Source organism: Oncorhynchus mykiss, chromosome 11 (assembly GCF_057628025.1).
Source record: "Oncorhynchus mykiss isolate SJ-2025 chromosome 11, ASM5762802v1, whole genome shotgun sequence".
NCBI classification, from domain to species: Eukaryota; Metazoa; Chordata; class Actinopteri; order Salmoniformes; family Salmonidae; genus Oncorhynchus; species Oncorhynchus mykiss.
The window spans coordinates 35,390,763-35,403,726 of NC_143032.1; positions in this window are offsets into that span (position 1 = coordinate 35,390,763).

The window sequence follows — 12,964 nt, forward strand, 5'->3', positions numbered from 1 at the left end:
TTTTAACAGTAAGTTTCTTAACAGGTGTATGTTGATCAATAATTGAAATAAGCAATTTTATAAATTCATCAAGTGCAACATCTGGATGCTTCACTTGACTATGCTAAACAGAATTATTAATAGTGGGTGATCTTAATATGAATTGGTTGATGCCCGTATCTGATAGCCAGAACGATATTTGTACTAAGCTAAATCTAACTCAGTTGATAACTAAACAAGCTAGTCCCAACTTTAAACACCCTGAAAAATCTACTCTTTTAGATATTATTCTAACAAAAGCTCCTCATAAATTTACAACCAATGGGATATTTGCTAATGAGTTCAGTGACCATTGTCCTGCCTGCATAAGAGATGTTATGTTATGATGTTATGGCTGCAGGGGCAGTATTGAGTAGCTTGGATGAAAAGGTTCCCATAGTAAACGGCCAGCTCCTCAGTCTCAGTTGTTAATATATGCATATTATTAATATAATTAATATAATATATTAATATAATATAATTAATATATTATTAATATAATTAATATCAAAATATTGTCTGTGAGTATAACAGAACTGATATTGCACGCAAAAACCTGAGGACAATCAAGGTGTCAACAGTCTTCAGACATAGTTTCAGGCTTTTATTTTGAAAAATGAGCCAGAAAGATAACATCGTGTCAGGTGTTCGCATGAGTTTTGCGCGCGCAACAGAGTTTGAGCAGCCATTGCCTTTCCCTCTCCTACTGAAAAATACAGTTGCGGTTGATATATTATCGGTTATATATTTTAAAAACAACCTGAGGATTGATTATAAAAAAAACATTTGACATGTTTCTGTGGACATTACGGATATTATTTGGAATTATTGTCTGCGTTGTCGTGACCGCTCTTTCCTGTGAATTTCTTAACATAACGCGCCAAACAAACTGAGGTATTTTGGATATAAAAATAATCTTTATGGAACAAAAGGAACATTTATTGTGTAACTGGGAGTCTCGTGAGTGAAAACATCCGAAGATCATCAAAGGTAAACGATTAATTTTATTGCTTTTCTGATTTTCGTGACCAAGCTACTTGATGCTAAGTGTACATAATGTTTTGTCAAGCGATTGATATACTTACACAAACGCTTGGATTGCTTTCGCTGTAAAGCATATTTTCAAATTCTGAGATGACAGGTGGATTAACAAAAGACTAAGCTGTGTTTTGCAATATGGCACTTGTGCTTTCATGAATATAAATATTTTTAGTAATATTATTTTAATGTGGCGCTATGCAATTCAGCAGTTGTTGATGCGATGTTATCGTTCTGGCTCATTTTTCAAAATAAAAGCCTGAAACTATGTCTGAAGACTGTTGACACCACGAGGAAGCGATAGGAAAAGGAATCTGGTTGATATCCCTTTAAATGGAGGAATGGGAGGCAATGGAACATGGAGTTTTCAAAATGGTTTGGTTTCGCGTGCAATATCAGTTCTGTTATACTCACAGACAATATTTTGACAGTTTTGGAAACTTTAGAGTGTTTTCTATCATAATCTGTCAATTATGTGCGCTACCTTGGAAAATAGTTAATAGAAGGTGTGTATAATAGACGGGAGTGAGAAATCTAAAACACCCTAGACACAGTCGGGAGAGGTTTGGGAATAATAACTTTTCATATAGCGACAGATGGCCCGATTCTCCAAGCAGAGCTAGAGGGTTTTAATAAAGCCATGGAGTCACTGAAAGAAGTGCACTAGCATTCTACAAATTCAGCTCGAATATGGGGAATTAATAGAGGTACTTAGCTACAAAAAGACTGGGTACTTGAGTACAGTGCCTTTCGAAAGTATTCGGCCCCCTTGAACTTTGCGACCTTTTGCCACACTTTTGCTTCAAACATAAAGATATAAAACTGTATTTTTTTGTGAAGAATCAACAACAAGTAGGACACAATCATGAAGTGGAACGACATTTATTGGATATTTCAAACTTTTTTAACAAATCAAAAACTGAAAAATTGGGCGTGCAAAATTATTCAGCCCCTTTACTTTCAGTGCAGCAAACTCTCTCCAGAAGTTCAGTGATGATCTCTGAATTATCCAATGTTGACCTAAATGACTAATGATGATAAATACAATCCACCTGTGTGTAATCAAGTCTCCGTATAAATGCACCTGCACTGTGATAGTCTCAGAGGTCCGTTAAAAGTGCAGAGAGCATCATGAAGAACAAGGAACACACCAGGCAGGTCCGAGATACTGCTGTGAAGAAGTTTAAAGCCGGATTTGGATACAAAAAGATTTCCCAAGCTTTAAACATCCCAAGGAGCACTGTGCAAGCGATAATATTGAAATGGAAGGAGTATCAGACCACTGCAAATCTACCAAGACCTGGCCGTCCCTCTAAACTTTCAGCTCATACAAGGAGAAGACTGATCAGAGATGCAGCCAAGAGGCCCATGATCACTCTGGATGAACTGCAGAGATCTACAGCTGAGGTGGGAGACTCTGTCTATAGGACAACAATCCGTTGTATATTGCACAAATCTGGCCTTTATGGAAGAGTGGCAAGAAGAAAGCCATTTCTTAAAGATATCCATAAAAAGTTTTTTTTAAAGTTTGCCACAAGCCACCTGGGAGACACACCAAACATGTGGAAGAAGGTGCTCTGGTCAGATGAAACCAAAATTGAACTTTTTGGCAACAATGCAAAACGTTATGTTTGGCGTAAAAGCAACACAGCTGAACACACCATCCCCACTGTCAAACATGGTGGTGGCAGTATCATGGTTTGGGCCTGCTTTTCTTCAGCAGGGACAGGGAAGATGGTTAAAATTGATGGGAAGATGGATGGAGCCAAATACAGGACCATTCTGGAAGAAAACCTGATGGAGTCTGCAAAAGACCTGAGACTGGGACGGAGATTTGTCTTCCAACAAGACAATGATCCAAAACATAAAGCAAAATCTACAATGGAATGGTTCAAAAATAAACATATCCAGGTGTTAGAATGGCCAAGTCAAAGTCCAGACCTGAATCCAATCGAGAATCTGTGGAAAGAACTGAAAACTGCTGTTCACAAATGCTCTCCATCCAACCTCACTGAGCTCGAGCTGTTTTGCAAGGAGGAATGGGAAAATATTTCAGTCTCTCGATGTGCAAAACTGATAGAGACATACCCCAAGCGACTTACAGCTGTAATCACAGCAAAAGGTGGCGCTACAAAGTATTAACTTAAGGGGGCTGAATAATTTTGCACGCCCAATTTTTCAGTTTTTGATTTGTTAAAAAAAGTTTGAAATATCCAATAAATGTCGTTCCACTTCATGATTGTGTCCCACTTGTTGTTGATTCTTCACAAAAAAATACAGTTTTATATCTTTATGTTTGAAGCCTGAAATGTGGCAAAAGGTCGCAAAGTTCAAGGGGGCCGAATACTTTCGCAAGGCACTGTACATGGAAGAATGAGTGTAAGTAGATATGGAGCCTGCTGTATTTGGAGGGAATGCCGCTATGCAAGTGTTTGCGTGTTTCTGTTCGATCGATAGTGGTTCATAGAGACTACAGTTTCGATGTGAAGGAAGACGAGTGAGATCACGTCTTACCTAACTTTTTAGTAGAGCCCAGGGATCAAATATCACAGATTCCTTATGATAAGAAATGGTCTAAATTTGCCACAGGAAAATGTATTTTGGGTTGAAGAATCTAGTCGAAATGCCAGGGGAATGGATTCTAGAGGTAACAAATTCAAATGATCGGTTATAGTACATGCTAAAAAAAAGATGCATAAACGTTCGTGGATTGAAACAAACATTTAATGTTTGGGAGGTTTTGAAATGGTTTCTGAAGGACAGGGAAAGGAAAGGGAGGAAATATTTAATGGTGTCGAATGCCCTGTATCCTGACGTTTTGGTGAGGCCTGTTCTATCTCACTAGAAATTATAGAAACAGGTGGGTTTTAATTATCAAATGAATGAGAAACACCAGTTTCTGTTCTATTTTACCATTGCTTTATGAGATAAGTTGATTGGTTATTCGAATGTGTTTCTTTTTGATTTAACATGTTGTTTTTGAATCACGATGTGAATCGTGTTTGAAGGAAAAATGACCAATTCCCTGGTGTTTGGGTACATTTTCAAATGTACATTGTTCAGTCTGCATATAGAAGGAAAAATATGTTAAATATGGATGACAGTTACTCCCAATAGATTGTGATATGTGTATTGCTGATTTCTTCTTCTTTTCTTTTTGATACAAATTTCACCAGATTGGGATTTATGGGGTGGGGGATTTCCGGATGGGTTAGGGTGCTAACTTCCTGATCTGGTAACTCTTCCGAGAGGTCGCCAGTAAAATAAGGGAGTATGAACTAATTTTAAAAATGTTTTTTTAGCAGTAACAGTATGTTGTTATGCTCTTTGACATTTGTTGTAGAGATAAGGTTAGTAAGAAAAGGTTAATGTAATAATTTGTCAAATAGTCAATGCTTGTCTGGATTTCCTGAAACAGAAATTAATTGAACTAAACTGTTGATCTGATCTGTCCTTTTTGAGGTTATTATGGAAGGTGGCGTCAGATCGTGTCTTAATGCATGGTAGGAATAATTTGACCGCAAACAGTGTGTGAACCTCAAAACCCACCCTAACCGGCTGAAGAAAGAGCGACAAAGGCGCTAAATGCGACAGTGACTTTTAACACTTCTATCTGAGTCCGAGTCATTAACCTGGGTACAGGCGGCAGGAAAACCAGAGTCCTGAGACTGCGCGTTTTGCGTCGTGAGCGTGGAGAGAGATAATGGCTCAGGTGAGAGACTCGTGTACGTGGGAGAAACGGATGTATCTATTTGGATATTGAAAAGGTCTACACACACTGCAAACAATTTGGACCGAGAATGCATTGAGATACCGGTCTTTCATTACCAGGCCACTCGTGAAAGGAAAACAGGGACAAAGGGGGACTGTATAATGAGAAGAGTTATTACTGGCAATAAAAGGTCTCATTTATAAATGTACATTCTAACCATGATGATGTGTGCTAGGTTGAGAAGATTCAAAGGAAGCACTAAGGACTGTTGTTCTAAATTTGGGTTGGATCATTTATAAAATGTTTAGGTTATGATTCGGATACAGCGAAAGATAGTTGCGAACGGCGCTGCTCAAATTGATGAGGCCTAGGGAGGCTCTAGAAACCTTATCTAAGTATCCTGATACGGGGGGTTGTTAGAGAACTCACTGGATGATAGCTTGGGTCAACCATGGAGGTTTTTTTTGTTCTCTTTTGTTTTACCATGTCATCAGAATTATAATGTTAAATCACATCGATGAATAGAGATGGCGGGATGATACGGTACAATTAATTGCATACAAGGCTCATAGTTTCGCGATAACACCCAAGGATGAAAATGAAGGAGAGGGCATGGAGACCAGCATAACCTGGGCATAGAATGTAATGGGTGGACGGTTCTTTCCCCAATTTTAGTCGCATAAAGTGTGGAGTGAAGTTATTAAACACGTCTTTTTTTTCTCTTTCCTTTTCAAGTCAATATGTTTTTAGGTTTCGTGGAACATAAGAGTGATCATTGTTCCAGAGGAGGGACTGATGTATGTTGACTAATTGATTTGAGAATGTTTGTGTATGTTTATAACTGTAGAAGTGCGTTAGGAGTAGTGACTAGTGTGTTATGGGTTAGATGGAATGATATATGTGCAAATGTATCTGTAGCAAGAGGTGAGGTGTTTGAGACATAATGTTTACATAGGGCTGTTAAGTGGGATGGAACATGCCTGCAGTGGAGATTTGTGGTGGCTCATAAAATAAGGTTGCGGTGGTAGAGGGGTATCATTCCCAGAGACTATGTATATTGTTATAGGAGATGGCTCGTAGGAGAGGGAGGACAGCTAACTATGCATAATAGGGACTATTATGAAGATAAATTGAACATTACATATACCCAGATCATGGTGAGAGTAGAAGAGATAGTGGTGGCATTTCAGACACCTTGGTAAACTTTCAAGAAACCTGTGACTCAGGGTTTTGTTAGGTTGGATATTCTTCCAACTCATTCAATATCTTTAACAGCTGGAAAACGCTTGAGAGATTACATGCAGAAGTTATTCTCAAGCAGTCGCTGTAGGGACCGTAATTGTTTTTTATTTTATTTTCTATTTCACCTTGATTTAACCAGGTAGGCAAGTTGAGAACAAGTTCTCATTTACAACTGCGACCTGGCCAAGATAAAGCAAAGCGGTTCAACACATACAACAACACAGAGTTACACATGGAATAAACAAACATACAGTCAATAATACAGTAGAAAAAGTATATTACAGTGTGTGCAAATGATGTAAAATAAGGGAGGTAAGGCAATAAATAGGCCATGGTGGTGAAGTAATTACAATATAGCAATTAAACACTGGAGTGATAGATGTGCAAAAGATGAATGTGCAAGTAGAGATACTGGGGTGCAAAGGAGTAAATAAATAAATAAATATCATATGGGGCTGAGAAAGATTGGATGGGCTATTTACAGATGGGCTATGTACAGGTGGGGTGATCTGTGAGCGGCTCTGACAGCTGGTGCTTAAAGTTAGTGAGGGAGATATGAGTCTCCAGCTTCAGTGATTTTTGCAGTTCGTTCCAGTCATTGGCAGCAGAGAATTGGAAGGAAAGGCAGCCATACAAGGAATTGGCTTTGGGGGTGACCAGTGAAATATACCTGCTGGAGCGCGTGCTACGGGTGGGTGCTGCTATGGTGACCAGTGAGCTGAGGTAAGGTGGGGCTTTACCTAGCAAAGACTTGTAGATGACCTGGAGCCAGTGGGTTGGGTGACGAGTATGAAGTGAGGGCCAGCCAACGAGACCGTACAGGTCGCAGTGGTGGGTCGTATATGGGGCTTTGGTAAGAAAACGGATGGCACTGTGATAGACTGCATCCAGTTTGTTGAGTAGATGTTGGAGGATATTTTGTAAATGACATCGCTGAAATGTGTCTTACATCATTTATAAGCTTAACTTCTTGTTGATCCAGTCAGATTTCAAAAAGGATTTACAGCGAAAGCATACCATGCGATTATCTAAGGAAAAGCATTAAAAACATTTTCCAACCAAGCAGATGCATCGCGAAAGTCAGAAATAGCGATAAAATAAATCCCTTACCTTTGAGAACCTTCATCTGGTTGCAATCACAAGGGTCCCTGTTACATAACAAATAGTCATTTTATTCGATAATCCACTTGTTTCCCCTCGTTCAAAATGAATCCTAAACGTTACCAATAAACTTGGCCCAAACATGACAAACACTGTTCCTAATCAATCTTCAGGTACCCTAATATGTAAATTAACCATCAAATTTAAGACGGAAAATAGTATATTCAATACAGGAGATACATAACCAAGTGCGTGCCTTCACCGGAGAGAGTCACAAACATTTTCCAACCAAGCAGATTCATCACGTAAGTCAGAAATAGCGATTAAATAAATTGCTTACCCATGAAAATCTTCATCTTTTTGCAATCCCAAAGGGCCCAGTTTCACAATGAATGGTCCTTTTGTTCGATAAAGTCCTTCTTTATATCCCAAAAATGTCCGTATATTTGGCACGTTTGATTCAGAAATACACCTATTCCAACTCGCCCAACATGCCTACAAAGGAATGTAAAAGGTAACCTGTAAACTTGGCCCAAATATTTCCCAAAAAAATTCTAATCCAACCTTAGGTACCCTAATATGTAAATAATCGATCAAATTTAAGACGGAATAAACTGTTCAATACCGGAGAAAACAACGAGGAGTGTGCACTCATTTACGTGCACCAAAAGACTACAGTCCTTTTGAGTGACACTTAGAAAGAATACAAATACTTCCTCATAAAAAAAAAGAGTCTGTTGACATCTAGTGGAAGCCATAGGAAATGCAATCTGGGTCCTAATAATTAGGCTTTCCCATAGAAAAGCATTTCTAAAACTTATAACATAACTGATTTGGTAGGTGAAACCCTGAGGAAAGTCCTTTCCATTAAATGTTTTTTTTAGGTCATTGGACTTTCCTCAGGGTTTCACCTACCAAATCAGTTATGTTATAAGTTTTAGAAACTTTAGAGTGTTTTCTAATCCAATACTACTAATATGACTACATATGCATATCCTAGCTTCTGGGCCTGAGTAACAGGTAGTTTACTATGGGCACCTCAGTCATCAAAACTTCAGAATTCTGCCCCCTATCCCTAAAAAGTTAATGTGAGTCTGGAAGGACAGTTTACAGTTAACCAGACACCTAGGTATTTGTAGTTGTCCGCATATACTAAGTCAGAACCGTCTAGAGTAGTGATGCTGGACTGAAGGAGGCTATAGTCATGGGCCATGTTAGTAGTAGCAGAGGTTACTTCAGTAGCATTGTTTGGATATCAGTTTATGAAGACTCGTGCCACATGGCTTGGTAACTGGTTACTGGTAGACCGATGGGAGTACAGGGGGGGGGGGGGGGGGGGGGGGGGCTGTTAATCAAATGTCACAAATTTGTGATCTTGCCATAAGAGGAGAGTCTTTGTTGTCAGGAAATGACCCATGTGTTGCAGTGTGTACATCCTCAGGTGAAAGCAGCACATGAGGAGCCAGAGATAACTGAGGGCACGGGCTGAATTCTGGAGATTGAGTGTATATCAGGGGTGCTGGGACAGTGTTGGTCTGGTCCACACACAGTACTCCTTACAACACCTGCAGCGGTAAATATCGTCATGTGGGCGCATAGTTTTCATGTGAAGTGGGTTCCAGCTGCATAATGGGAGAGCTTGAAGAACAGATGACAGAGGAAGCGGAGCTAAAGAGAGAGAGAGAGAGAGAGAGAGAGAGAGACTAGATTCCACTGTAAGACATGCAGATGGGTTGAGTCTGGGAGCTACTTTGAACATCATAGTTGGGTTGGAGTTAGCTGCTTTATTGGTTAATACATCATATGAAAGAGGATAAATGTTGGGGTAATTGTACTCTAAACAACATTTTGAAGGCATTGATGTGAAAGCATATACAGTGCTGAGTTACCTCAAGAGGATGTAGGGTTGATTAGTGATACGCACTTTCCTATCAGGTGACGTGCCTATCAGCTGGCAAAGGAGGAGATGGGGGAACAAAGTGAAAGTTACATGGCTTGGGAACACCTCTCGGAACCTGGGGCTGGAAAGGGGAAGACTGGGTAAAAGCACGAGGAGGCTTTTTAGAGCTTTCTTTTTGTGGAATCCAACAGAAAAGTATCCTGGAGGCATAGAGTCAGGTGAAGAGAGTGGGAATTGTCATGGTCTCAGACTTTGGTTTTCATGCATATACAATTATGCATAGCTTACCACATTGTTAATACTGTTATGTTTCGTGTGTCTTTTTGTTGTTTTCCAAGTGTTATGCTATCACTCTCTTGGGAACCAGAAGGAGAAAGTGGAGAAACTAACAGCAGCTCCAGCTGGAGGGGAGGAAGCCAACAGATTCAGTTGGAATGGCATTCTGTTGTATGATGAGAGATGGAAATAAGAGTGTTGGGGGTAGGTTTGACAGTCATAAATACCTCTTCCCCCCTTTTTCATCTCTCTACCCTACTGATGTTACATTTGCAAACCCCTTTGGTTAACATAGAGATTCTGGGAACATCAGAAGGTGGGGGGAAATTAACTATATTCTGGTAATCTGACCAATTGAACATATGCGGTGGTACTTAATGAATGTGATGTCAGTTCGGTTGTCATCTGAGACATTCTCACCAATGATAAGATGACATAAACTCTACAGTGGAAAGTCTACACATCAGAGTTATCGGATTCACATGGAATTGTTGTTCAATTTAAATGTTTGAATATGAAATGATTCGTGATGGGATGAAATGTAAAATATGACTATGTCTGTAAGAGTTTATTCGGAAGATAACAGCTCTATAAATATTATTTGTGGTGCCCCGACTCTCTAGTTAATCACATTTACATGATTAGCTCAATCAGGTAATATTAATTACGGAGAAATTATTTTATAGAAATGCATGTCATATCACTTAATCCAGCATAGCCAAAGACACGACAGTGTGCATTTAGAACAGAGGCTGTAAGCCTAACTGTGAATGTTAATCATGTTTTATTTTTTGTTCATGTTTTATTATTATTGTTTGTCCATTTAGAAGTAATTTTCAAGTGTATGTAATGTTGAACAGTATGGAGTTAAAATGTTCAAAATGTGGGACTGTTAGATTCTGTGTTAACCTTGTTATACTCAGAAGTATCGTATCTAAGGAGTGATAGAGACGTTTTTTTACATCAGAAGCTAATCGTTATCTGTAGGAGCCAGATGGCTTTGGAATGTGTTGGGTGGTCGGGAGGAAGTCACAGGATTGCTATAGGGGATACAGATGGACATCTGTGGATTAGGCAAATGAAGGGTTGAGGTCAGGTCAGATCCCCTTAACTTTTTATGGCTGCAGGGGCAGTTTTGAGTAGCTTGGATGAAAAGGTGCCCATTGTAAACGGCCAGCTCCTCAGTCTCAGTTGCTAATGTATGCATAATAACATTAGTATTGGATAGAAAACAACCTAAAGTTTCCAAAACTGTCAAAATATATTCTGTGAGTATAACAGAACTGATATTGCAGGCGAAACCCTGAGGAAAATCAAAACAGGAAGTGGCTTCTATTTTGAAAACTCCATGTTCCATAGCCTCCCTTTGCTCCATTTAAAGGGATATGAACCAGATTCCTTTTCCTATTACTCCCTCAAAGAGTCAACAGGCTTCAGACATAGTTTCAGGCTTTTATTTTGAAAAATGAGCCAGAACGATAACATTGCGTCAAGTGGTCAAATGAGTTTTGCTCGCGCAACAGAGTTTGAATAGGTATTGCTTTTCCCTCTCTTACTGTGAAAGACATTTGTGGTTGATCTATTATCGATTATATATTTTAAAAACAACCTGAGGATTGATTATAAAAAACGTTTGACATGTTTCTGTGGACATTATGGAAACTATTTGGAATTTGTCTGCGTTGTCGTGACCACTCTTTTCTGTGGATTTCTGAACATAACGTGACAAACAAACAGAGGTTTTTTGGATTTAAAATAATCTTTATGGAACAAAAGGAACATTTGTTGTGTAACTGTGAGTCTCGTGAGTGAAAACATCCAAAGATCATCAAAGGTAAACGATTAATTTGATTGCTTTTCTGATTTTCGTAACCGAGCTACCTGATGCTAAGTGTACTTAATGTTTTATCGTGCGATCGATAAACTTACACTAACGCTTGGATTGCTTTCGCTGTAAAGCATAATTTCAAAATCTGACACGACAGGTGGATTAACAAAAGGCTAAGCTGTGTTTTCCTATATTACACTTGTGATTTCATGAATATAAATATTTATAGTAATATTTATTGTATGTAGTGCTATGCTATTCAGAGGTTGTTGATGACACGTATCCCGATATCGGGATCGCAGCCATAACAAGTTAACCTCTAGCGTCGAGCAATCCCGTATCCGGGAGCGTAATCATCGCCTCTAGCTCATTACCATAACGCAACGTTTCCTATTCATGAAAATCGCAAATTAAATGAAATAAATATATTGAAACACAAGCTTAGCCTTTTGTTAACAACACTGTCAACTCAGATTTTCAAAATATGCTTTAACCAAAGCTACACAAGCATTTGTGTAAGAGTATTGATAGCCTAGCATAGCATTAAGCCTAGCATTCAGCAGGCAACATTTTCACAAAAACAAGAAAAGCATTCAAATAAAATAATTTACCTTTGAAGAACTTTGGATGTTTCAATGACGAGACTCTCAGTTAGATAGCAAATGTTCATTTTTTCCAAAATATTATTTGTGTAAGAGAAATTGCTCCGTTTTGTTCATCACGTTTGGCTAAGAAAAAAAAACGAAAATGCAGTCACTTACAACGCCAAACTTTTTTCCAAATTAGCTCCATAATATCGACAGAAACATGGCAAAAGTTGTTTAGAATCAATCCTCAAGGTGTTTTTCACATATCTATTCGATAATCTATCAGTGGTGGCAGCTGGCTTCTCATCGGAAGAAAACTGAAAAATACTGCAGCTGGAGATTACGCAATAATTGTGACGGAGGACACCAAGCGACCACCTGGTAAATGTAGTCTCTTATGGTCAATCTTCCAATGATATGCCTACAAATACGTCACAATGCTGCCGACACCTTGGGGAAAACGTGGAAAAGGTAAGCTGACTCCTATCTCCTCCACAGCCATATAAGGAGTCATTGCCATGAGGCGGTTTCAAAAAATGCGGCACTTCCTGATTGTATTTTTATCTGTTTTTTTTCTGTAACATCAGTTCTGTGGCACTCACAGACAATATCTTTGCAGTTTTGGAAACGTCAGAGTGTTTTCTTTCCAAAGCTGTCAATTATATGCATAGTCGAGCATCTTTTCGTGACAAAATATCTTGTTTAAAACGGGAATGTTTTTCATACAAAAATTAAAATACTGCCCCCTATATCGAAGAAGTTAAGGGAGAAATTATGGTTTATTACCCTATTACTTCGTCTTCCTGTTGAACCATAAAAGATGTAAGGATTGGAGAGAAGGAGGTGTGCCTATATTTGTGGTGGTGGAAACATGTTTTGTCTGAATGCCGCTGTATTGACCCTCTGGGAAGAATTAAACTTGGTCAAGCTTTCCTAATGAGTGAGTGTTTTACTTTGAGAATTAGAACCTAACACTGGTTAGAAAAGCAAAATAGACTTATTTCTTGAATTGTGTATAGGAGAGTGGTGGTAATCCAGCCAACTTCTGGTAAGTGGTCAAATCTTTTAAACAAAACTGAGGCTCACTAACTTTATTTTCATTTCAACTGTACTGAGTGGTTTGCTAAAGATTGATGTTTAAAAAAGCTGTAAGGGCTGATTCACTTGATCACTTCTTACTGCAGCTCTCTGCCCCACTTATTGCAGAACCAGTGACCTACATTTTTTACTTGACAATTGTCTGTTGTGTTATCCCTACAATC